Below are 27,574 nucleotides of genomic sequence, written 5' to 3'. Positions count from 1 at the left end.
TTTCAGGAACAAAAACAAACCTGTATGATTAAAGAATATTGTGTAAGGCAATGCAAAGAACAATGATAAGCATAGTCATTCATAACATAAAATGAATGACACCACAACTCACCAACACGCATAACATGCATTACTACAATGCAACAGTGGGAATCCAGCTTTAAAGGTAATTCTCATTAAAGTGAATGTAAACCCTAACAATAAACGTCTCTTACTTAAGCTAGGCATGCACAGGCCAGAAATCATCTGAAAAAAGGTCAGTTCGGTAGGAACCAGCCAACTATCGGGCTGTGTGTATAGTTCCTCATCTGACTCATCTAATGGCCACATGTGTAACACCAGGTACTGTAACATGCTATTTACGTCTACTATATCTTAGCATTTTTATACTAGATATGTACTGTTTATGTCAGATGTTTCTGTTTCTAAAGTATACCCAGTTTCATTGACTTTATTTATTTTTGATTGAGGAAAAGTGGCTGAGTCCCTTCTTGCTGACAATACGGAGATATGTGGCCTCATGGAAGTGGGTCTTTATACTGGGGGCTGTATTTATGCATACTTGTCTTTGTGCTGGGAGTGCACTGAACTGTGTGCTCCCATCACAGAGACCAGGCTCTCGTTGAGAGCCATGGGTCTCCAACTAACAATAAGGACCCAGGACTCCAGGTTCCCAGTCACCTGATTGCTGTGATAGCCTCGGATTGGCTATCACAGGGATCAGTCACTGTGCAGCCTGCCCATATGTTTTCTTTCTCTTCTGAATGGAGAGAAAGATACATTGTATCTTTGTACCCTTGCAGGAGAGAAAGATGTAAACAAAAAGAAATGTGTAAAAAAAAAAAAGTAGCTAGAGCTGTTTGATGTAGGTCAATGCCAGAAATAGTGTTAGGGTCAAGGTAATTGTCATAGGTCAAGGTCAGTGTCATAGGTCAGGGTCAGTATCTATTGGTAGGATTTTTTTTTAAGTATTACATTAGTATCAGTGTCAGTGGGTGTCAGTGTGTTTTAAGAAGGATAAAATAAAAAAGCAAAATGTACACCATCGTTTTTGGCCCCTCAAACAACAAATAACATGCACATATATGGTATTGCTGCAATTGTCAAGAGCAGGATAATTTATTTTGGCTTGTTCTTTGGTGGTAAGTTATGGTAATAGCAAGAAATATACAGATAGATTTAAAATATTCTTTTTTTACTATTTTGGGTCAGTTGTCCTTTGATAATTAAAAAAAAAATCAGGAGATATCCATTACCATTTACCACTAAATGAAAGTTAATTTGCTCCTGACAAAACAAAGTACGTACAGTTTTAGTAACACATGTCAAAGTTGCAAAATTGTTCATGTGCTACCTTTGTTTTACCCTCAGTCAAAAAGGGGTTAGAAATAATTTACACCTTTACTAAACACAAGTGCCCATTGCAAAGAATGTTCAATTAAAGGGTGCAAGGCACTTATAAAACCAAGAGGAATTAATATGCTAAAAAGCCTTGTGAATGCAGCTGTTTGAAAGCCTTTAGTGTGGAATGTGTTGGTTCTGTGCCAACTACAAGGTTCCAGCTGAAAGAGGGTTATGTCTGAATCACAGGGAAGGGTTACTGGGCTTTTGTGAGAAAGGATTGTCTGGTTGTCAAAGCTCAGGATATTATGCAATGAATAGGTGAATTTTTAGCAGGGATGAGTGAAATGCTTGAATAGTCAAGAACAGAGCATTAAGAGCATTGGGTGTTTCCTCCTTTCGAGCACAATTCCTTGTTTGCTCGGTGGAATCTTCCTTGCCTAATAGAGTTCTAGGACACTCCAACTAAGTAAAGCTAAACAATAAAAACTCTGTTCAAAAGTGAATACACAGAGGGGGCATTCACATGAAATGCTTGCATTTGTGTACATGTTAACATCTTTTACACAAGGTTTCACACACTTATGCAAGAGCTGGTGAACAAAAATGCATCATGAACATTTTCATTTTTTGGGAAACATCACACCACATTGGTATGAACATGTCCTAGCGAAAGTAATATGACATATTAATAAAGATCTGGTAGTTTTACAACCTTTTCTTGATAACATGTTCACATTTGTACTCAGCCTTTTTATAAAGGGTGCATTTGGCATTTGACATCTAAAACAGCTTTTTTGCCACATGTGCATGTCACAGAATGTGACATATTAATGATGATTTTCTAAAGGAGTTAGAAATCTTCATCAATAAATTGGGTAATAGTGACTTCAGTTTTCCGATTATGTGAAAAGCAAATTCCTGTTTACTTATTTTATAAGTATTCAAAGTGAACAGGAATTTGCAGTCATATGAAATCTTTACAAAAAGATTCTCAACTTTAGTAAATCAGCCAAATTGTAACTCTTGTTCTCTGTATTTTTAAAATGGAAAAATTATGGAAAATGTAGTTTGTCTTTCTTTTATACCAGTTTCATAATGAGGTAAACCAGATCTTCAGTTTGTGATAAAAGTAAAATGCAGTAGAGTGTAGACTCCTGTGGTGACATTTTATTATTATTATACAGGATTTATATAGCGCCAACGGTTTGCACAGCGCTTTAAAAAATGAAGTTTACAGTTACAATACAATTTGTACAGTTTGGTACAAGAGGAAACAGAGGACTCTGTTCATTAGAGCTTACAATCTAGGAGAAAATGACAGTTACAAACCCACATTTTATTTAGGCATTTTGTAAGTGAGAATGCCCCATAGCTACATCCCTATTTGTGTGGCTAGTCATCTCAGGCCAAATTAGAGTATCAGCTGGTTAAAATGTTCATGATTCTTTTTTCTGAAGTTCACCCCTTTTTTTTACCTGAGCTTCTTTTTTGCTCTTCTTCACATGGTTCACTATTCAAAGGTAAGCTGACCCTAAACTGTGTGAACTTCTGCCAATTTCAGATGAACTGACAGAAATGTATTTAGTGGGTGACCCTCTTCCATCCAATATCCTTCAATTGAAAAATTAAAGGAGCCAGGAGTAAAATGTTTGGTCTAAAAATAGCTGTATCCAATCAGATGTGGTCACTGTTGTACTTTAACATATCAGAATACAATAGCCTAGTGGGGGAGATTCACCGCTATCATGGATGGAGGAATTTTTTTTTTGTTCAGTCTGCAGGCTGAATGAAAAAAAATCAGTTAGTGGATGGTCATTCTAAACCTGGGTATACACAATCCAAATATCAGTTGGTTCAGCAGAAACTGACCAACATTCAAACCATGTGTACAGCTAAGAACCAGATTTGTCAAAGGGACGTGCTGGAAAACCAGCATCCAATCAATGCTTGTTATTGTGTTTTGGGGAACACAAAGGCACAATGGGAGAGATCACTAACATTCCATAGTTAGTACAGGGATCTTTTTTTTTTTTTCCCATTCAGCCTGCTGGGTTGAACGAAAAAAGCTGAATATGTGTACCAGGCATTAGATTCACTTTGACTGCAAAGGACAAGTGGTTGGAGAAGTATGAAAAATTTTCTGATCCTTAGTGTTTTCCCTTATAAGCCACTGTATCATTCCTTTTCCTCCTCCCTGCTGTTCCACAGATTCTTTACTCAGCAGAGCCTCAATTTCTGAACCTCTGCTCTGTGGGTGGAAGATTTTTTTGCCCTAAAGGGTTGTCAGATGTGCCTCAACTAATGTCCTTGAGAAACTTAATCCTATCTGGAATTTGGTCCTTTGGGTTGTTAAGTATTGTCATGTGTCTGGCATATCCCTTTCCTATTCCTTTTTTGCTCTGAACACAAAAGATAAAAATGTTTTTTGAAAATAGACATTTTAAAAATATAGGTATTTTTGAAATTTATATTTTAAAAAAAGCACATTTCTGTACTATGGGATTCAATAAAAATGTCTGCGTTGGAAGATGTTTGTTTATGAGACCCAGGTTTCATTGATTATTTTGTTAGTTACTACTGAATCCTATATTGTTAGAGAAAGCACATTCACTATTTGTTCAACAACAGTTTCAGTTACTGAACTGAACTGAACTGAATGTCAGTACTTGCCTACTGACATTTGATGGTGGGGACCAGTTGCTTGCAGCATTTTGGTCTGTGATACTTACCAAAATGTTTTATAAAGGCAAAACTGTGCTTGACTCTACACCCTTTCAGACGTGGGTGGATTTACTCAAGGCAAATATTGTATACTGTGCACTGTACTAGTGTAGTTGCACTCTGCAAAGCAATTTTCTCCAGAGCCTAGATGTCTTCCGTCATCCAATCACGTGCAAGCAAAAATGTGTTTTTTCTATTTTCCTTGCATGTGATTGGGTACTTCATCTCATTTACTAAGCTCTGGAGCAACTGCACTTGTAAAGTGTATAGCTATTTGCCTTTACTAAACCCACCCCCTGAGGTTAGGGTGTACCTGGCAGATGTTGAAAATGCAGGGGTATAATGTTTATATACCGTAAACCCAAGTTCCTGTGGATTGAACTGAGACCTCAAACAGTTATCTTATGTGAAACACAAAGCACAATCCATCTATATATTAACTATGTATTGCAGATGGGGAGAGGGAGGTGTTTGTGGTCCAAATCTGTGAAGCAGCCCAGGGTGACAGTGTTGCTTCTCCGCAAATCATCAGTGCCGATCCGTCCTCTGACAATTATTATTATTATACAGTATTTATATAGCGCCAAAGGGTTTGCTCAGCGCTGTACAATAGCAAGGGGGACAGAACATGAGACAAGACAGAAACAATACAATACACGAGGGGTTCGAGGGCCCTGCTCTTTCGAGCTTACAATCTAGGAGGGAGGGGAAAGTGGTACAGGAGGAAATGGCTGTGGGGAATGAAGTGGTGAGAGGAGTGGAGGAGGTCAGCTGTCAGGTAAGGGTGGGGTAGGCTTCCCTGAAGAGGTGGGTCTTCAGGGTGCGCCTGAAGGTGATGATGGAATGGGGTAGGGAATTCCAGAGGATGGAGGAAGTCCTGGAGAAATCCTGCAATCGGGTGTGGGAGGAGGAGACCAGGGAGCTAGAGAGTAGGAGGTCCTGTGAGGAGCGAAGGGCACAGGTAGGGTAGTATTTGGGTATCGGTTATGTAGTTTGGGGCGGCGTTGTGAATGGCTTTGTAGGTCAGGGTTAGCAGTTTGAATTTGATGCGCTGGGCAATCGGGAGCCAGTGAAGGGATTGGCAGAGGGGGGTGGTGGATGTGAAGCGGTTGGTGAGGTGGATGAGTCTAGCCGCTGAGTTCAGGATTGACTGGAGTGGGGATAGCATTCGTTTGGGTAGGCCAGTGAGAAGGGAGTTGCAATAGTCCAGGCGTGAGATGATGAGGGAGTGTACAAGTTGTTTAGTAGTGTCTGGGGTGAGGAATGTACATATCTTGGAGATGTTGTGGAGGTGGAGCCTGCATGATCTTGATAGCAATAGGACGTGGGGTAGGAAGGAGAGGTGTGAGTAATTGTCAGTTATCGTCAAGCTGTGACAGCACGAGGAAAGTGCAGCCGATAACCGGCAACTGCATTTACCGTTAATCTGCTGTGTCATTGGACACGGCTGATCATGTGGTAAAAGGCCACTGTGATTGGCCTTTTACCATAGGGCGGTGTGCGGGAGGGCGCGTTCTGGTAGGTCGTCATATGACGACCTCTCAGAACTGACCGACCACAGTGTAGCCGTCATTTGGCTATCTGCGGTCTGCAAGTTGTTAAAGTATATATAAACCCAAAACCGAAATGTAGTATGTTGCGGCTTACCAGTCCTTGGATGTGGTGGCTGAATTCATTTGGTTTTTTAAGGCTAAGGCCTTTTGCACATGAACACAGAATGTACATTCAGGTTTAGTTCTCAGCCCAGGAGTGACAGGTGAATCATACCACTATGTACAGCCCGCCTGTACAATTCAAGAACTCTATGGGTATATGCATAAATTCTTATGTTTACATACATACTGGGACTAATGCATTGCACTGGATGTGGACCCTCTGCATTTGGGGAAGTGCATAAGTCCACCTGTCACTCCCGGGCAGAGAAAAATACACAAATCTTTACTCTAAAGCCCTCTTGCAACCATGCCCAAGAAGCCCAAGAACAATTTGAGCAAGTACAGGAAATACTTTTTGATCTTTCCAGAAATACAGTGTCCTTGCAATTTTCTTTGATCTGTATATACAGCAAAGACATCCTTATCTTTTTTCTGTAATCTATGAATCTCATCAATACACCACATAAGGGAGTAGAACAAAGGCAGACATGGTTAAAAATACAATGGAGGAGTGAGTGTATCTATGAGTGACAGGAAGTGGTTTATTCATAGGATTACTAAGTTAAAATAAAGAACAAAAACGTTTGAAAAATAAAGAAAACAAATACAGCCACTATATCTAAGAAATGGCAATCTTCAAAATATTGTATTTTTGATTTTTGGATCAGATATGTTTTAAGAGCTGGTCCACACCAGGAATCGCACAGGAATACGCTGTGCACTCCTGTGTGATTAACATGTGATCCAGGTACAGTGCGATTTCATTTGATTTCATTTCATTTGAATGGGCTAAAATGGCACAGGACAGCACCACTATTTTAAAAATGCACAGCAATACACCTTCTAGACTAGCTACTATTTATCCGCAGGTGTCCCCTCTCTGCTTTTGCAGTTGTTCTCACCCAGGTACTTTTCTTCATATCTTCTGAGAGTGCAAAAAAAATAGCTCCGATATTTACTTATTTCAGGTACTTATATAGTGCCTTCAATTTTTGCAGCACTTTACATATATATATTGTACATTAACATCAGTCCCTAACCCTCAAAGAGTGTGCAATCTAAGGTCATTCATACGTACACATACAATGGCCAATTTAGACAGGATCCAACAGGGAGAATATGCAAACTCCAGGCAGGTGGTGCCGTGGTTGGGATTCGAGCCAACAACTCTTATACTGCCAGATGGAAGTGCTAACCATAAAGCCACTGTGCTGGCCTATGGCAGGAAATTATTAACCTCTGCTCTCAATTAGCCAGCAAGCAGTTCACTTTAACCCTTTCTCATTGTCTCCTCTTTTCCTCCATATCAGACCTTCTTCACCTTGGAGAGATTATTTCACACCTTCTAATGAACAAACTCTCAATGAAGCACCCCAAGAAAAGTCACACTTTCACCCTTGAAAGTGAATCTTCATAAACCTTAAGAACACTCAAACCCTATCTCATGAATAAAACCCACTTAAATAGTGATACAATCCAATACAAGTCTCACAAAAAATCAAAAATAATTGTCCAAAATAATTGTGTCCAAAATATCTGTGTCCAAAAATATCAATAACTTCCAAAATAATATGCAGTGTATCCAACTCAATTCATCAATCCAGATCCCATTAGACCTAAAAAAAAAATGAAACTTAAATAGTGTATTACCTTCAAGTATTATAAATAATAAGTGAAAAAAACAGAAAAATAATATTAATAATAAAGGTGAGTGACACATGAATCATGCAAACAAAATATTCACTCAGTGTACACTCTTAATAACGTGGAAAGCACACAAAAAAAAATATAATATATAAAAAATATAAATCCGCAAAATCACTCTGTGAAAGATTCAATAAAACACATCAAACAGGAAAGTGAACACTCCGTGACACCTCACATTAGTGGGATTAAAGGCAATTACTCTCTTGGACTAAAAACAAGTATTTCAGAGTATGTATAATGATTGCTTGTCAGCTTCCATCCACCATGCAGGTAGTACCCTTTTCACTTTCCACAATTCCTCATAGAGGTAAAGAAGAGATCCATCAATAAAGGAGTATGAGGTATAAACCAAAATTTAATAGATTTCTTACATGCAGGATTACTAAATCCGTCTGATCAGTCCCCAGCAGTTTGTGTAGTAGAGTCCATGATTTCCAATATTCAAAATGGCCACGACGCTACTTCCGGTTTGGCGTCCTGACGTCACGTTGCTGACGCATTTCGACACTTCCGACTTCTTCTCCAGGGATCCCGACATCTGGGTGGTGGCTCCTCTTATCCTATCATGTGTTACTGGCAAGAGGCTGGAGCCGCCATCATAAACAAGGGCGGCCAAAGCAAATCATAATGGGCTGGTCCTATTAGGCTGGCATGATCAATTAGTACATTGTTTATATATACACACACACACACATGGACAAACACTGAGATAACCATCTATGATAACATAACAACAAATCCCCAATTCCTCCTTGCTAACAAGGGATCACTATCCTATATTCACATACTAAACAATAAAATAATACACATACTCCCTGGGGCTGTAAAGCTAATTGCACACACCATTAAGGATATACTAGCCTCAATATTATTACAATACGTATAGCCCTTTATCCTAAAACAGTCTCTCATCTTTATAACAACTTTTAGAATTTTAATTACTATTACTCCCCAGCTCTCTATACTAATATTCTTTAAAATATCCATCTTTATTTATAACCTTAAAATTAAACTAAAATATAATATTATGAAAAAAACTCTTTTATAATTAAGTAAGTTAATTTATAGGAAAAATAATAATTTAAGAAACAGTCTAGTCAAGGGTGGCATCTCACCTCCCAAAAAGAGAGGCATTACAATGTCTGATTTTAAAGGATTTTACCCCTGTAAAAAATGTAAGATATGCAGAACTACCAATATCAGAAATAGAGTGATTTCTGAATTTGGATCACACACTACGGGAGAAAAATACGTGATAGGAAAATTTTTCTTTTGTGTGCTTTCCACGTTGTTAAGAGTGTACACTGAGTGAATATTTTGTTTGCATGATTCACGTTTGCATGATTCACTTTTATTATTAATATTATTTTTCTGTTTTTTTCACTTATTATTATTTATAATACTTGAAGGTAATACACTATTTAGGTTTCATTTTTTTTTAGGTCTAACAGGATCTGGATTGATGAATTGAGTTGGATACACTGCATATTATTTCGGAAGATATTGATATTTTTGGACACAGATATTTTGGACACAATTATTTTGGACAATTATTTTTGATTTTTTGTGAGACTTGTATTGGATTGTACCACTATTTAAGTGGGTTTTATTCATGAGATAGGGGTTTGAGTGTTTTTAAGAGAAAAGGTTTATTTCACACCTTATTTATGGCCATGCATTGGACAATAGCATATCACTGGAGATCGTAGACTTTGCCATTTACTCAACATGTCTAGAATGGATGCTATAATGCTGATGGAGAGAAGCTTTCACACCATCACTAATTCTAAATTAAGGTTTGATGCTAAGTGGAACCCTTGGTTTTTATACCATCTACCTGACGAATGTCTATTGTATGTCACTGATCACTTTTTCTTTGTGATATCTTTTTTGAATCATGAATTGATCTATGTGTTTGATTCAATAAATGTTTGTAAACAAAAAAAATTGCACAGCAACCAGATCGCATTGTAGTACTGTACCATGCGATCTGGTACAGGCAAACACACTGCATTTGTGACCTGTGTTTGGGGTGTCATTAAGTTAACTTGTGTACTTAACCTGAGACCAACTTAGCAAGTCAAATTAAATGGAGGAAATGAACTGTAATTATACTTTTAAAGAAAATTAGTTATACCATGAAGATGATTCGTGGTTATGTGTAGAGATACATATTACTTCTTTTTTTAGTATGAAATCTAAATTATTCCAGTTGTTAGATATGTGAAAGTCACTTGACTTCCTGAATGCACTAGTCACTCTCCATATATGCACCAACAGAGAGCAATTGAATTCTAACTCTTTTGTAGGAGATAAAATCTTAAATGACCAAACAAGCAATGGCAGGATGTCAGTCAGCAGATACAAGATCAATGGAGAAGGAAAAAAAGATTATCCCATTTGGTTAATGAAAAACAGACCGACTGGTGTGATGGAATATTATTGCGTACTTGCATGTGAGTATGTGATTGTGTATCAGTGCTTTTATAATCATATATATCATACAGTAGGCTTATTATGAATACAGAAATGGGACAGAGCAAAAAGGCATTTTTGAACCTACAAATTAGGATTCTGAGTGACAAAGGATTGCTGTGACTGATGGTAAGATGTACTGTATTATACAGTCTTGTAGAACTAGACTAGACTGCAGTCTTGTAGAACATTTCTATAACAAAGTAAAATACATATGGTAATAAAGTAGGTCTTATTGGTATCTTCCTGGACAGATGGAGGGATACTCCAAAGTAATTAGTTTTACTTTTGACTGCTGGTGATTGCTCATCTAGTACCCTCAGTAGTTAAGATAGATGCAGGAAAGATTCAAGAACAAAGGGCAAAATAACTAATTACCAGTCTTTCTGATGTAATCGAAAATGTACAACTCAAAAAAGTTAGGAGAGATTTCACTATTTCTTAGTTATATATAAGTTATAAGTAACTATTTTACTTGTTATACAATTTTGCAATACTGTTTTGTGGATGGCAACAAATTTAAAGGAATCCTACACTACCTACCATAAAAAGGCTCAGTCTTCCAATGATTACCTCTTCTCTTAAAATTGGAGTTGCCTGATCCAATAGCTGTAGAAGTGGAACTACTCTCACCAATTTTTCTGTTTCCCAAATAGTTACATTCAAGGCATGCCTTGAATAATAATGGTCACATTTGCTAGCTAATTTTAGCTCTCAACTGATCCGTCAATCAAATGACTGGTGTCATAGCTGATCACATGTGCAGCACCATGGCAACTGAAGATAAAACATAGGCTAAGATGGCAACTTCCTTGACTAAAGGATAGCAGATTTAATTCCACTTTAATATTTTCTGAGCTACAGGTCCAGAACAAGTATCCAGGCCAGATGTGCTGACTTAATTTGCTGCATGCCTGTTCCAGGTTGGTTAATTAATGCTTAATGCAGAGACAGACAGGCAATTAGCAGCATTTCAGAAGGAGGTCAACTATTGCAGCCTATTTATTTTTTTCTACACAGGTTTCCCTTCAGGGCCCCTTTACATGTGTGAGTGCATTAACACACTGGTTTTCATGCATTGATGTGTGCTAGATTAATGTGGCTTGTTTATTTTAAATGGTCTGGCAATACTTTACAATGCAAAAAGAAAGTGCACCTTCGGCATTTTCAGCAATGCTGCACAAAATGTGGTTGATTTACTAAAACTGGAGAGTGTAAAATCTGGTGAAGCTCTGCACAGAAACCAATCAGCTTCCAGGTATTTTTTTCAAAGCTGATTGGCTACCACGCACAGCTGCAGCAGATTTTGCACTCTCCAGTTTTAGGAATTCAACCCCAATATGTGCATTGTGGTGCACAGTGCATGGATTTCCTTCAGGTATTCACACTTCAAAGACATGCTGGTGGGTAATTGGATCTTGTCTAAATTGGCCCTAGTATGTGTATGTATGAATGTGAGTTACTGTAGGTACTTAAGATTATAAGGTTCTTGAAGGCAGGGACTGATGTAGATGTACAAAATATATGTAAAGCCCTGCATGAATTGTCAGCTTTAGCTGTAATAAATAAAATAAATAGTAGTAATGGGCGGCACAGTGGCTTAGTGGTTAGCACGTCTGCCTTGCAGTAAATGGGTCATGGGTTTGATTCCTGCCCATGGCGCCTCCTGCATGGAGTTTGCATGTTCTCCCTGTGCTTGCGTGGGTTTCCTCCGGGTGCTCTGGTTTCCTCCCACACTCCAAAGACATGCTGGTAGGTTAATTGGATCCTGTCTAAATTGGCCCTAATATGTGTATGTATGAATGTAAGTAGGGACCTTAGATTGTACACCCCTTGAGGGTTAGGGACTGATGTGAATGTTCAATATTATGTGTAAAGTGCTGCATAAATTGACAGCGCTATATAAGTACCTGAAATAATTAGTCAAGCTGCATTGTGCTGTAATGTTATTTTAAATGAATGACACCTCAGCACAACACATAGTTACATAGTCTAGCTGAAAAAAGACAATAGTCCATCCAGGTTAACCGAAAAAAAAGTTATAATCCTATACCCACAGTTGAAAGGTAAAAATACAGCAAAGAATGTTCCTATTTGCTCCTGTAGGGGAAAAAATTAATTCCTGATTCCCTCAGAGTCAATCAAATATTCTCTGGATCTACTTTACCTATAAATGTTAGTAACCAGTTATATTATGTGAATCCAAGAAATAATCCAGGCCTTTTTTAAAGCAATCCACTGAGCTGGCCAAAACAAACTCTTGAGGGAGTCTACTCCACATTTTTACAGCTCTCACTGTGAAGAAACCTTTCTGTATTTGGAGATTAAATCTCTTTTCCTTCAGACGTAAAGTGTGCCCCCTTGTTCTCTGTGATGACCTCAGGGTGAATAACTCTACACCGAGTTCACTATATGAACCACTGATGTATTTATACATGTTGATCATATCCCCCCTTAATCTCCTCTTCTCAAGAGAGAATAAATTCAGTTCCTCCAATCTTTCCTCATAGCTGAGCTTCTCCATGCCTCTTATCAGTTTGGCTGCCCTTCTCTGTACTTTCTCCAGTTCTCCAATATAGTACCATATAATATACACATGTGTGAAGCCAATCCTAAAGTAATACTAAGCTCTAGTATGTACAGTATTCCTAACTTATGCATTCGCCCAACATAGGAAGTTATTATTATAATTATTATAATACAGTATTTATAAAGCACCAGCAGTTCACTCAGCACTGTACATTACAATGGGAGACAGTACATGCAACAGTACAATAACAATACAATGCGATACACGAGGGGTTTGAGGGCCCTGCTCCTTGGTGCTTACAATCTAGGAGGGAGGGGATAGTGGTACAGGAGGAAATAGCTGTGGGGGATGGAGTGGTAGGAAGAATGGAGGAGGTCGGCAATTAGCAGGGGGTGGGGTAGGCTTCCCTGAAGAGGTGGGTTTTCGGGGTGCGCCTAAAGGAGAGGAGAGTAGGTGGTAGTCTGATGGATTGAGGTAGGGAGTTCCAGAGGATGGGTGATGCCCGGGAGAAGTCCTGGAGGCAGGCATGGGAGGAGGAAACCAGGGAACTAGAGAGAAGGAGGTCTTGTGAGGAGCGGATAGTGCGTGTTGGGTGGTACTTGGATATTAGGTTGGTGATGTAGTTTGGGGCAGAATTATGGACAGCTTTGTACATCAGTGTTAGGATTTTGAATTTGATCCATTGGGCAATCGGAAGCCAGTGGATGGATTGGCAGAGGGGGGTTGGTAAGGTGGATTAGTCTGGCTGCTGTATTCAGGATCGACTGAAGCGGGGATAGCCTGTGGCGAGGCAGACCAGTGAGGAGGGAGTTGCAGTAATCGAGTCGTGATATGATGAGGGAGTGGATGAGCTACTTGGTGGTTTCTGGGGTTAGGAACGTGCGTATTTTGGTGATGTTGCGGAGGTGGAGTCTGCATGAGTTTGTTAGTGATTGGACTTGGGGCTGGAAGGATAGATTGGAGTCAAGAATGACACCAAGTACTCTGGCCTGTGGGGCGGGCCTGATGGTGGCATTGTTGGACGTGATGGAGAAGTCAGTGGGGGGTGGTGTGCGGGGTGGGGGGAAGACTATGAGCTCGGTTTTGGAGAGGTTCAGTTTAAGGAAGTGGAATGACATCCAATCTGATATGTCGTTCAGTAGGCTTGTGATCTGGGCGGAGACTGAGGGGGTGAGGCGAGGGAGTCAAGAGATATATTTGTGTGTCGTCGGCATAGAGGTGGTAGTTGAAGCCATGAGAGTGTATGAGTTGGCTAAGAGAGGAAGTGTAGATGGAGAAGAGAAGGGGCCGGAGGACAGAGCCTTGAGGGACCCCAACAGAGAGGGGGAGTGAGGGGGAGGTGGTAGCGTTATAGGTAACGCTGAAGGAGCGTTGTGATAGGTAGGACGAGAGCCAGGAGAGAGCGGAATTTCTGAGGCCAAGGGAGTGTAGGTTTTTGAGGATGAGGGGGTGGCCGACTGTGTCGAAAGCCGTGGAGAGGTCGAGGAGTAGGAGCACTGAATAGTGGCCATTAGCTTTGGTGCTTAGCAGGTCGTTGGAGAGTTTGAGTAAGGCAGTTTTGGTGGAGTGTAGGGGATGGAAGCTGGACTGTAGAGGATTGAGGAGGTTGTTGTCATTGAGGTGGGTGCTTAGGCAATTGTAGACTAAGCGCTCGAGGAGTTTGGATGTAAATGGGAGCAGGGAGATGGGTCTAAGGTTGTTCGGGTCAGTGGGGTTCAGGGAGGGCTTTTTAAGTATGGAAGTGATGTGCGCCTGCTTCAGAGGGGAGGGGAATGTGCTGGAAGAGAGGGAGAGGTTAACCTCCTTGGCGGTATTCCCGAGTGTAGCTCGGGGTAACATTTCAGTACCAAAAGCGGTAACCCCGAGCTACACTCGGGAATACCATGCGGCGCTGCTCCGGCATGTGTTCTTCACTTACCTTACCCTGCGCTCCCACGATGTGTCCCCTGCAGCGTCCCCGGCCATCTCCTCCGGCCGATGCCGGCATCCGGCTTCTGTGTCCTGTCCCTGTGACGTCGGGACGTACGGGCGCCGCTGCCGGCGGCGGCGGGAAATTTAAAAATTTTAAAAAATGTCATTTTTTTTTTTTTTCATTTTACACAGTAAAACATTGCTGTTTCAACCTATTTCACATACATATTGTCCCTAGTGCTTTGTCCTGCGCCCTGCCTGCATTTTGTCTGTTCTTTCTGCCTGGAAACTGAGAAATGTCCATGGCGTCCAAAAAGTGTCCCTTTAGGTCAAAAGCGGTTTAGATTAGCTAGAGAACAGCGATAGTAAATCAGAACCGCTTGCAGAATTGAGTGATAATGATTCGTGGGGGAAATTCGTCATCAGAAACTGAAAACGATTTTGCGACTGAGCTCAGCAATGTGCGAACTTGGCGCTCTATTTCACATTTCAGTGTTTTTGGTTTGATTATATTATTGAATTAAATTTTTTATTATTTTTATATTATTTTTATGATTATTTATTAAATTATAATTTATGATTTTGTGTTTCAAATTTTATCATACCCGGGATGTTTACTAGACTCTTGTTCGGACAGATTTCAGTGAGTTATTCCTAAAAATTACAGGCCTACAATAAAAAAAATACATATTTCCATGCAAAAAAATGGTACCGCTTTCAGCACCAAAAATCTGAAATAATCATACCGCCAGGGAGGTTAAAGATGTAGGTGAGGGAGCGTAGGATGGAGGAGGAGGGAGGTCGTTGGAGTTGTGAGGGGACTGGGTAAAGGGGGCAGGTGGTGAGGTGGGCTTCAAAGAAGACCTTGGTGACCTCCTCAATGGTAGTAAGGTCGAAGGAGTGGAGTGTTGAGGGGGCTTCAGTGTGAGGAATGTTAGGTGGGGTGGAGGTCTGAACAGTGGTGAGGCCCAGGGAGAGGGGTGATGAGGGGGTTGCTGTGTGAGAGGGAATGGGTGGGGAGTAAGTTTGAGCAGCGGCGATGCCCCTGCAAATTGTGTCAATCTTGTTTTTGAAGTGATTGGCAATCCCAAGGGCAGTGAGTGAGGTGCTGGGTGGAGGTGGGGGCGGAGAGAGTAGAAGGTGGAGAAGAGCCAGCGAGGATTGGAAGAGAGGGTCTTGATGAGGGTCAGGAAGTAGGCTTGTTTGGCAGCGTGGAGGGAGGAGGTGTGGGTGTGGAAGGCAGATTTATAGCGGGTGAAGGCTATTTGGGATCTGGTTTTGCGCAATAGTCGCTCCAGCGCACGACTGCGTCGTTTGATAGTTTTGGTGTGATCAGTCTGCCAGGGCTGGAGCAGTTGGGGTCTGATGTTTTGTGTGGTTAAAGGCGCTAGCGAGTCAAGGGCGGTTGACAGAGAGTTGTTATAGGCAGTCATGGCCAAGTCGGGGCAGGTCAGGGGAAGGATGCTGTCATAAAGTTGATCAGCTGCAGAGTGGGAGGGGCAGGGTTCAGGTTGCAGAGGTTTCAGCTGGTAGTAGTATGACATTTGGAGGGGTAGGCATTAGAGGACGAGGAGACAGAGAAGGTAATAAGGTTGTGGTCAGAGAGAGGGAAGGGGGTGTTTGTGAGGTTGTGGGGAGCGCAGAGATGGGAGAAGACAAGGTCCAGGATATTCCCGTCGAAGTGGGTGGTGAATTGTATGCACTGTGCGAGTGCAAAAGAGGAGGTTAAGTGGAGGAGTTGGGATGTGGCCAGGTTGTCGAGGTTGACAGGGATGTTGAAATCCCCAAGGATGATGGTGGGTAGCTCAGAGGAGAGGAAGAAGGGTAGCCAGGAGGAAAAGTCATCCAGGAAGCTGGGTATGGATCCAGGAGGCCGGTATATCACAGCAATCTTCAGGGGGATTGGGGAGAATAGTCGGACGCAGTGGGACTCGAAGGAGGAGAAGGATAGGGAGGGGGGGTTTGGGAGGATCTGGAAGGTGCTCAGTGGTGACAGGAGCAGACCAACCCCACCACCTTTACGACCGTTGGGTCTGGGTGAGTGGGTCCAGATGAGACCTCCATAGGAGAGTGCTGCAGGGGAGGTAAAGTCAGTGGCTTGGATCCAGGTTTCTGTGATCGCTAGGAGGTTGAGGGAGCGGGAAACAAAGAGGTCGTGGAAGGCGGTGAGCTTGTTGCACACCGATCGGGCGTTCAGGAGTGCACACAAAAATGGGGGGGGGTGGTTTTAGGGAGCAGGGGGACAGATACTAGGTTGAGGGGGTTGCGGCAGGACGTGGAGGCGGGAGGGTGCCGTGTGGGTGAGCAAGGTGGTGGAGGGCCAGGGTTCAGGAACTTCAGCTCTTCCTCCTCCTCCCCCTTCTCTACCATATTTGGAATATTTGTTTTGTAGGGGGCACCTAGTTTTGGCGGTACGTTTACCCTCCCCCTCCTGCCCATAACCATCTGGGATGCATTACAGGTCCCAAGAGGCTACAAGACCATTCAAAGGGTGCAGCGTGGCTCAAGCATGTGCAGCGGGAAGCAGTCACAGCTGGCTTCCCACAGTTAACATGCCAGCTCAGGGGATGCAAAAAAACGGCCTGCGTAAGAAAAGCGCCGGATCGCTGGACACACGAGTGTCTGTTTTTTATTATTATATTATTATTATTATACAGGAGTTATATCGCGTCAACAGTTTGTGCAGCGCTTACAAAATGAAATTTATTAAAAGTCAGCAGTCACAGTTTTTGAGCAGAGCGGAGGACATTACAAGGAGCCAGAAAAACACAGTAAGAAACAATTTTATGAAAAGTATATTACAGGGACATTTTGTAGTGGATGTGTATGGATTATTTGTGGAGAATAAGGATATTGTTTAGGGCCATTTTAATCATAGTTATACTAATAGGGCAGAACAGAAAACAATCATTAAGTTCTAAATGCATTTGATAAATGAGCCTTTGTGATGGGAAAGTCAGTTACATTTTTCCTAATAACATAACTGCAGCAATTCAGAAAACCTTTGAGAAAAAAAAGCTGCCTCCTATGTTTGAGGCTCAAGTGCTGTGGATATTTCTGGAGTGATTACCTTCAGTGTAGTAATGTGAAAGCAGAGAGGAGATTTTGTTTAGAGCCCAGCATATCAGTAACATGTTTTTCCCCAGCTGTGAAGAGCAGTCATTGTTGGAGGAGGTGCACAGTGCAATGAAGAATTATTAAATTGCAGAATAGCAGTCCGTGGGAAAAAAAGATGATGTTGTTGTGAAGTATGCGACGTGGTAATGCGCCTACAATAAAATTCAGTTCTTACTGTGGTGAAAAGAAATGTGTTCCCGTGTCATTTCCCCACAGTCACACTAATGTGCCTAATAAATAATCTTTAAAAATGTTTTCAGAAAAAATCTCATAGTAATAGCAATTGCCAGATACATTACAAGAACGGTCAGCACTTGAGATGTAATTAGTGCTGGCAGCTGGAAGGTCAAGTAAAGGTAGTTTTATAACAACAATATGCCAGCACAAATTACTTGTATTTAAGCCTAAATTATGTGCTCTAAACTGCTTGACTTAATGCTAAATAAATATCCATATGCTAATATGGTGACTGCAATCTAACTTCATTACAGTTCTAGTCAAAACATACAGTAGGCTTTTAGTTAAAGTACAAACCCTATCAATGAACTTCTCTTATTTGTTACATTTTGGTAAGTTAACTAAACCATTAAAAGTGTTTCGCTATATCTGTTTTTTAAGATAAAGAAAAAACCTGATGACCATGTCGGAAATTTAAAGCTGTGTTCTGTTCACACTTTCTGTATTATGTCCAGGAGTCTAACTAGCCCTCTTCATTCTTATCTTGGACTTTAGAATAACTAGTGTCTATGTTAATGAGAAGAGGATATAGGGAGGGGTTGAGTAGTTTATTAAAACTTGGCAGGACTAACACCACTTTTTGTCATTATTATTTTGTCCTAACATACACTTGATAAGAAAGGATATTTTCCCTTTAATCACACTACTACCAGCGATAATCAAGCTAAGTCAACTTGACATGAGCTTTAAATGTATGTCCAGCCAAAAAACTATTTTTAAGTTAGAACTTTTTTGTGGGAAAGGCTGGAATCTCTTCCAGGTTTTATGGCCCTTTAATTCTTGTCCAGTGACAACATTATTGCAAGACAGGAAGTGAGATAAAATTTTCAATGGGGACAAAGAGGTAATACACAGTTGTCAGGAGTTCTAGCATTCACCTAATGTATTCAAAATAATGCTTTTATTGGTGTCTGTGTCCTTGTAGATTTCCCCTCACCTTATATGCTTGTGACAACATTTGCACTTGAACAGGTAGTACCACCAGCCCCTCCCTCTTAGATTGTAAGCTCTAGCCAAATTAGAAAAAAAAAGTTTTTTTCTGTATTTTGTACACAGACAAAATGAGACAACTAGTATTTTCAGAAGGAGGTCAATAATGCAGTAATGGTAGCCTTCATATTTTGCTCAGTACAGTTATCCTTTAGGTTAACCTGAATTGTAAAAATAAAAACTTTCCTAATTCCCTGCTGACATCACATAGGTGGTACTTATTGTAAAGCGCTGAGAAAACTGTTGGCGCTATATAAATCCTGTATAATAATAATAATACTTCGAGGAGCCTGCACATCAGATCCATTTTGAATTGTGGAATTTCCATGAGCTCTCATTTGCACATATTTCTTGTGTCAATAGCCTGGACCTACTTCTGCCTATTTGCTCAATAGTGAGGTTTGGAAGGTGAGATGGGCAGGACTAGATCCTTGATTTAGATGTGCTTATCAGAGCATTTAGAAATTCTAGCCACTGTCTAGTCAAGTACTTACCTGCTTACAGGAGCTGTAAGAGAAACTCTTATAACAAACTTCAAGGTAACCTCACTGTACCTATCAAATTTCAATGTATACTGCAAAAACAAAGGCAGAGTGCACCTATGAGTAACAATAGGTGAGTAGGAAAACTGAAATCAATGTATTCATCTCACCTTTGTGAGTGGCCGAGAAAACAGCAATTTGTGTCTCGGCTAATAAACTCACATAGCAGGAAACCACAGTCAACAACACATCTCAGCTGTGGGTGTACCACGTTCAGCAAAAACACTGTTGGATAATGGTAGTCCACACAGTTCAGATTAAGGAGGTGGATCACAATAATGTTAGATAAATGAAAGTCCTATATGTATTAATATCCATAGCATTCAGCATGTTTTGGAGCATACATTGCACCCTGTTTTTTTTTTCTTTTATTGTCATGCTCACAAATATACATAGCATAACATTTTGACAACATAAGTACATATAGCATTTTCACATTTTTGGTTCTTGGATTCACCAGTTTGAGGTTATTACAAAAGCAGAAAAAGAAAAAAAATCACAAACAGAAAGATAAAAACAGAAAGAACAAATTTGCAACCAAACGTTTTGGACTAAATCACTATATTCCCATCACCAAACAGTATACTAGTGTCAGTGCTATATTGATTACCAGTGCATCAGATAAGCAAAATTATTAGAGATGAGCGAATTTTTCAAAAATTCGATTCGGCTGATTCGGCGAATTCCAGTGTGAAATTCGATTCGATGCGAATTTCTTCGCTACGAAGATGACTTATAAAAAGGGTTTCTAGGCTTCAGAGAGCCTTTAAATTAGTGCAGAACACTGTACCTTTAATTTAAATGCCCTTGGAGATGAGGAAAGAGAAGGAGAAGGAGAAGGAGAAGGATGAGAAGAAGGAGAAGGATGAGAAGAAGGAGAAGGAGAAGGATGAGAAGAAGGAGAAGGAGAAGGATGAGAAGAAGGAGAAGGAGAAGGATGAGAAGAAGGAGAAGGAGAAGGATGAGAAGAAGGAGAAGGATGAGAAGAAAGAGAAGGTTGAGAAGGAGAAGGATGAGAAGAAGGAGAAGGAGAAGGATGAGAAGAAGGAGAAGGAGAAGGATGAGAAGAAGGAGAAGGATGAGAAGAAGGATGAGAAGAAGGAGAAGGATGAGAAGAAGGAGAAGGATGAGAAGAAGGATGAGAAGAAGGAGAAGGATGAGAAGAAGGAGAAGGAGAAGGATGAGAAGAAGGAGAAGGATGAGAAGAAGGAGAAGGATGAGAAGAAGGAGAAGGAGAAGGATGAGAAGAAGGAGAAGGAGAAGGATGAGAAGAAGGAGAAGGATGAGAAGAAGGATGAGAAGAAGGAGAAGGATGAGAAGAAGGAGAAGGAGAAGGATGAGAAGGAGGAGAAGGATGAGAAGAAGGAGAAGGATGAGAAGAAGGAGAAGGATGAGAAGAAGGATGAGAAGAAGGAGAAGGATGAGAAGAAGGAGAAGGATGAGAAGGAGAAGGATGAGAAGACGGAGAAGGAGAAGCAGAAGGAGAAGGATGAGAAGAAGGAAAAGGAGAAGGATGAGAAGATGGAGAAGGAGAAGGATGAGAAGAAGGAGAAGGAGAAGGATGAGAAGAAGGAGAAGGATGAGAAGAAGGAGAAGGATGAGAAGAAGGAGAAGGAGAAGGATGAGAAGAAGGAGAAGGAGAAGGATGAGGAGAAGGAGAAGGATGAGAAGAAGGAGAAGGATGAGAAGAAGGAGAAGGAGAAGGATGAGAAGAAGGAGAAGGAGAAGGATGAGGAGAAGGAGAAGGATGAGAAGAAGGAGAAGGATGAGAAGAAGGAGAAGGATGAGAAGAAGGAGAAGGATGAGAAGAAGGAGAAGGATGAGAAGATGGAGAAGGAGAAGGATGAGAAGAAGGAGAAGGAGAAGGATGAGAAGAAGGAGAAGGAGAAGGATGAGAAGAAGGAGAAGGATGAGGAGAAGGAGAAGGATGAGAAGAAGGAGAAGGATGAGAAGAAGGAGAAGGATGAGAAGAAGGAGAAGGAGAAGGATGAGAAGAAGGAGAAGGATGAGAAGAAGGAGAAGGATGAGAAGAAGGAGAAGGAGAAGCAGAAGGAGAAGGATGAGAAGAAGGAAAAGGAGAAGGATGAGAAGATGGAGAAGGAAAAGGATGAGAAGAAGGAGAAGGAGAAGGATGAGAAGAAGGAGAAGGAGAAGGATGAGAAGAAGGAGAAGGAGAAGGATGAGAAGAAGGAGAAGGAGAAGGATGAGAAGAAGGAGAAGGAGAAGGATGAGAAGAAGGAGAAGGAGAAGGATGAGAAGAAGGAGAAGGAGAAGGATGAGAAGAAGGAGAAGGATGAGAAGAAGGAGAAGGAGAAGGATGAGAAGAAGGAGAAGGAGAAGGATGAGAAGAAGGAGAAGGATGAGAAGGAGAAGGATGAGAAGAAGGATGAGAAGAAGGATGAGAAGAAGGATGAGAAGAAGGAGAAGGATGAGAAGAAGGACAGTTCTGTGACAGTTTCTCTCTATTTATGACAGTTCTGGGACATTCACTCCATACAGCTGTTTCAACCGCTGTATGGAGGGAATGTCATGGAACTGTCAGAAATAGACTATTAATGACAGTTCTGGGACTGTCCTTCCATGCAGCGGTTGAAACATTGTATGTATTTGTTTCCATAAATGGATCCATTTATGGAAACAAATACATACAATGTTTCAACCACTGTATGGAAGGACAGTCCCAGAACTGTCATTAATAGTCTATTTCTGACAGTTCTATGACATTCCCTCCATACAGCGGTTGAAACAGCTGTATGGAGTGAATGTCCCAGAACTGTCAGAAATAGACTATTTATGACAGTTCTGGGACTGTCCTTCCATACAGCGGTTGAAACATTGTATGTATTTGTTTCCATAAATGGATCCATTTATGGAAACAAATACATACAATGTTTCAACCGCTGTATGGAAGGACAGTCCCAGAACTGTCATTAATAGTCTATTTCTGACAGTTCCATGACATTCCCTCCATACAGCGGTTGAAACAGCTGTATGGAGTGATTGTCCCAGAACTGTCAGAAATAGTCTATTTCTGACAGTTCTGGGACATTCACTCCATACAGCTGTTTCAACCGCTGTATGGAGGGAATGTCATGTAACTGTCAGAGTCCCAGAACTGTCATTAATAGTCTATTTCTGACAGTTCCATGACATTCCCTCCATACAGCGGTTGAAACAGCTGTATGGAGTGAATGTCCCAGAACTGTCAGAAATAGACTATTTATGACAGTTCTGGGACATTCACTCCATACAGCGGTTGAAACATTGTATCTATTTTTTTCCATAAATGACATTCTGCAGATACACTTAGAGGAGCGCTGCAGATACACTTTTTGCCGGCTTGGAATTATTCTTATTTTCATCCTACTTCTTCTTTTTCTTCTTATGAGGATGAGGATGAGGATGAAGAAGAAGAAGTAGGATGAAAATAAGATTAATTCCAAGCCGGCAAAAAGTGTATCTGCAGCGCTCCTCTAAGTGTATTTGCAGAATGTCATTTATGGAAAAAAATAGATACAATGTTTCAACCGCTGTATGGAAGGACAGTCCCAGAACTGTCATAAATAGTCTATTTCTGACAGTTCTGGGACATTCACTCCATACAGCTGTTTCAACCGCTGTATGGAGTGAATGTCCCAGAACTGTCAGAAATAGACTATTTCTGACAGTTCTGGGACAATCACTCCATACAGCTGTTTCAACCGCTGTATGGAGGGAATGTCATGGAACTGTCAGAAATAGACTATTAATGACAGTTCTGGGACTGTCCTTCCATACAGCGGTTGAAACATTGTATGTATTTGTTTCCATAAATGGATCCATTTATGGAAACAAATACATACAATGTTTCAACCGCTGTATGGAAGGACAGTCCCAGAACTGTCATTAATAGTCTATTTCTGACAGTTCCATGACATTCCCTCCATACAGCGGTTGAAACAGCTGTATGGAGTGATTGTCCCAGAACTGTCATAAATAGTCTATTTCTGACAGTTCTGGGACATTCACTCCATACAGCGGTTGAAACAGCTGTATGGAGTGAATGTCCCAGAACTGTCAGAAATAGACTATTTATGACAGTTCTGGGACTGTCCTTCCATACAGCGGTTGAAACATTGTATCTATTTTTTTCCATAAATGACATTCTGCAAATACACTTAGAGGAGCGCTGCAGATACACTTTTTGCCGGCTTGGAATTAATCTTATTTTCATCCTACTTCTTCTTCTTCATCCTCATCCTCATAAGAAGAAAAAGAAGAAGTAGGATGAAAATAAGAATAATTCCAAGCCGGCAAAAAGTGTATCTGCAGCGCTCCTCTAAGTGTATCTGCAGAATGTCATTTATGGAAAAAAATAGATACAATGTTTCAACCGCTGTATGGAGTGAATGTCCCAGAACTGTCATAAATAGTCTATTTCTGACAGTTCTGGGACATTCACTCCATACAGCTGTTTCAACCGCTGTATGGAGGGAATGTCATAGAACTGTCAGAAATAGACTATTAATGACAGTTCTGGGACTGTCCTTCCATACAGCGGTTGAAACATTGTATCTATTTGTTTCCATAAATGGATCCATTTATGGAAACAAATAGATACAATGTTTCAACCGCTCTATGGAAGGACAGTCCCAGAACTGTCATTAATAGTCTATTTCTGACAGTTCTATGACATTCCCTCCATACAGCGGTTGAAACAGCTGTAAGGAGTGAATGTCCCAGAACTGTCAGAAATAGACTATTTCTGACAGTTCTGGGACTGTCCTTCCATACAGCGGTTGAAACATTGTATGTATTTGTTTCCATAAATGGATCCATTTATGGAAACAAATACATACAATGTTTCAACCGCTGTATGGAAGGACAGTCCCAGAACTGTCATTAATAGTCTATTTCTGACAGTTCCATGACATTCCCTCCATACAGCGGTTGAAACAGCTGTATGGAGTGATTGTCCCAGAACTGTCAGAAATAGTCTATTTCTGACAGTTCTGGGACATTCACTCCATACAGCTGTTTCAACCGCTGTATGGAGGGAATGTCATGGAACTGTCAGAAATAGACTATTTCTGACAGTTCTGGGACTGTCCTTCCATACAGCGGTTGAAACATTGTATGTATTTGTTTCCATAAATGGATCCATTTATGGAAACAAATACATACAATGTTTCAACCGCTGTATGGAAGGACAGTCCCAGAACTGTCATTAATAGTCTATTTCTGACAGTTCCATGACATTCCCTCCATACAGCGGTTGAAACAGCTGTATGGAGTGATTGTCCCAGAACTGTCATAAATAGTCTATTTCTGACAGTTCTGGGACATTCACTCCATACAGCTGTTTCAACCGCTGTATGGAGGGAATGTCATGGAACTGTCAGAAATAGACTATTAATGACAGTTCTGGGACTGTCCTTCCATACAGCGGTTGAAACATTGTATGTATTTGTTTCCATAAATGGATCCATTTATGGAAACAAATACATACAATGTTTCAACCGCTGTATGGAAGGACAGTCCCAGAACTGTCATTAATAGTCTATTTCTGACAGTTCTATGACATTCCCTCCATACAGCGGTTGAAACAGCTGTATGGAGTGAATGTCCCAGAACTGTCAGAAATAGACTATTTATGACAGTTCTGGGACTGTCCTTCCATACAGCGGTTGAAACATTGTATCTATTTTTTTCCATAAATGACATTCTGCAAATACACTTAGAGGAGCGCTGCAGATACACTTTTTGCCGGCTTGGAATTAATCTTATTTTCATCCTACTTCTTCTTCTTCATCCTCATCCTCATAAGAAGAAAAAGAAGAAGTAGGATGAAAATAAGAATAATTCCAAGCCGGCAAAAAGTGTATCTGCAGGGCTCCTCTAAGTGTATCTGCAGAATGTCATTTATGGAAAAAAATAGATACAATGTTTCAACCGCTGTATGGAGTGAATGTCCCAGAACTGTCATAAATAGTCTATTTCTGACAGTTCTGGGACATTCACTCCATACAGCTGTTTCAACCGCTGTATGGAGGGAATGTCATAGAACTGTCAGAAATAGACTATTAATGACAGTTCTGGGACTGTCCTTCCATACAGCGGTTGAAACATTGTATCTATTTGTTTCCATAAATGGATCCATTTATGGAAACAAATAGATACAATGTTTCAACCGCTCTATGGAAGGACAGTCCCAGAACTGTCATTAATAGTCTATTTCTGACAGTTCTGGGACATTCCCTCCATACAGCGGTTGAAACAGCTGTATGGAGTGAATGTCCCAGAACTGTCAGAAATAGACTATTTCTGACAGTTCTGGGACTGTCCTTCCATACAGCGGTTGAAACATTGTATGTATTTGTTTCCATAAATGGATCCATTTATGGAAACAAATACATACAATGTTTCAACCGCTGTATGGAAGGACAGTCCCAGAACTGTCATAAATAGTCTATTTCTGACAGTTCCATGACATTCCCTCCATACAGCGGTTGAAACAGCTGTATGGAGTGATTGTCCCAGAACTGTCAGAAATAGTCTATTTCTGACAGTTCTGGGACATTCACTCCATACAGCTGTTTCAACCGCTGTATGGAGGGAATGTCATGGAACTGTCAGAAATAGACTATTAATGACAGTTCTGGGACTGTCCTTCCATACAGCGGTTGAAACATTGTATGTATTTGTTTCCATAAATGGATCCATTTATGGAAACAAATACATACAATGTTTCAACCGCTGTATGGAAGGACAGTCCCAGAACTGTCATTAATAGTCTATTTCTGACAGTTCTATGACATTCCCTCCATACAGCGGTTGAAACAGCTGTATGGAGTGAATGTCCCAGAACTGTCAGAAATAGACTATTTATGACAGTTCTGGGACTGTCCTTCCATACAGCGGTTGAAACATTGTATCTATTTTTTTCCATAAATGACATTCTGCAAATACACTTAGAGGAGCGCTGCAGATACACTTTTTGCCGGCTTGGAATTAATCTTATTTTCATCCTACTTCTTCTTCTTCATCCTCATCCTCATAAGAAGAAAAAGAAGAAGTAGGATGAAAATAAGAATAATTCCAAGCCGGCAAAAAGTGTATCTGCAGCGCTCCTCTAAGTGTATCTGCAGAATGTCATTTATGGAAAAAAATAGATACAATGTTTCAACAGCTGTATGGAGTGAATGTCCCAGAACTGTCATAAATAGTCTATTTCTGACAGTTCTGGGACATTCACTCCATACAGCTGTTTCAACCGCTGTATGGAGGGAATGTCATAGAACTGTCAGAAATAGACTATTAATGACAGTTCTGGGACTGTCCTTCCATACAGCGGTTGAAACATTGTATCTATTTGTTTCCATAAATGGATCCATTTATGGAAACAAATAGATACAATGTTTCAACCGCTGTATGGAAGGACAGTCCCAGAACTGTCATTAATAGTCTATTTCTGACAGTTCTATGACATTCCCTCCATACAGCGGTTGAAACAGCTGTATGGAGTGAATGTCCCAGAACTGTCAGAAATAGACTATTTATGACAGTTCTGGGACATTCCCTCCATACAGCGGTTTCCGGCAAAAAGTGTATGTGCAGAGTTCCTCTATTCTGCAGATACACTTAGAGGAGCTCTGCAGATACACTTAGAGGAGCTCTGCACATACACTTTTTGCCGGCTTGGAATTATTCTTATTTTCATCCTACTTCTTCTTCTTCCTCTTCTTCATCCTCATCCTCATCCTCTTCTTCTTCTTCTGAGGATGAGGATGAGGATGAAGAAGAAGAAGAAGAAGAAGAAGTAGGATGAAAATAAGATTAATTCCAAGCCGGCAAAAAGTGTATGTGCAGAGCTCCTCTAAGTGTATCTGCAGAGCTCCTCTAAGTGTATCTGCAGAATAGAGGAACTCTGCACATACACTTTTTGCCGGCTTGCAATTATTCTTATTTTCATCCTACTTCTTCTTCTTCTTCTTCTTCTTCTTCTTCATCCTCTTCTTCTTCTTCTGAGGATGAGGATAAAGAAGAAGAAGAAGAAGAAGAAGAAGTAGGATGAAAATAAGATTAATTCCAAACAGGCAAAAAGTGTATGTGCAGAGCTCCTCTAAGTGTATCTGCAGAATAGAGGAACTCTGCACATACACTTTTTGCCGGCTTGGAATTATTCTTATTTTCATCCTACTGCTTCTTCTTCTTCTTCATCCTCATCCTCAGAAGAAGAGGATGAGGATGAAGAAGAAGAAGAAGAAGAAGAAGTAGGATGAAAAGAAGAATAATTCCAAGCCGGCAAAAAGTGTATGTGCAGAGTTCCTCTATTTCTGACAGTTCTCTCACAGCTTCTTCACATG

This window comes from Staurois parvus, unplaced genomic scaffold (genome assembly GCF_062004578.1).
Source record: "Staurois parvus isolate SC_StPar_1 unplaced genomic scaffold, SC_StPar_1.0 ptg000004l, whole genome shotgun sequence".
Taxonomy (NCBI): domain Eukaryota; kingdom Metazoa; phylum Chordata; class Amphibia; order Anura; family Ranidae; genus Staurois; species Staurois parvus.
The sequence above is the reverse complement of the archived record's forward strand: the minus strand, read 5'-3'. Positions refer to the sequence as shown.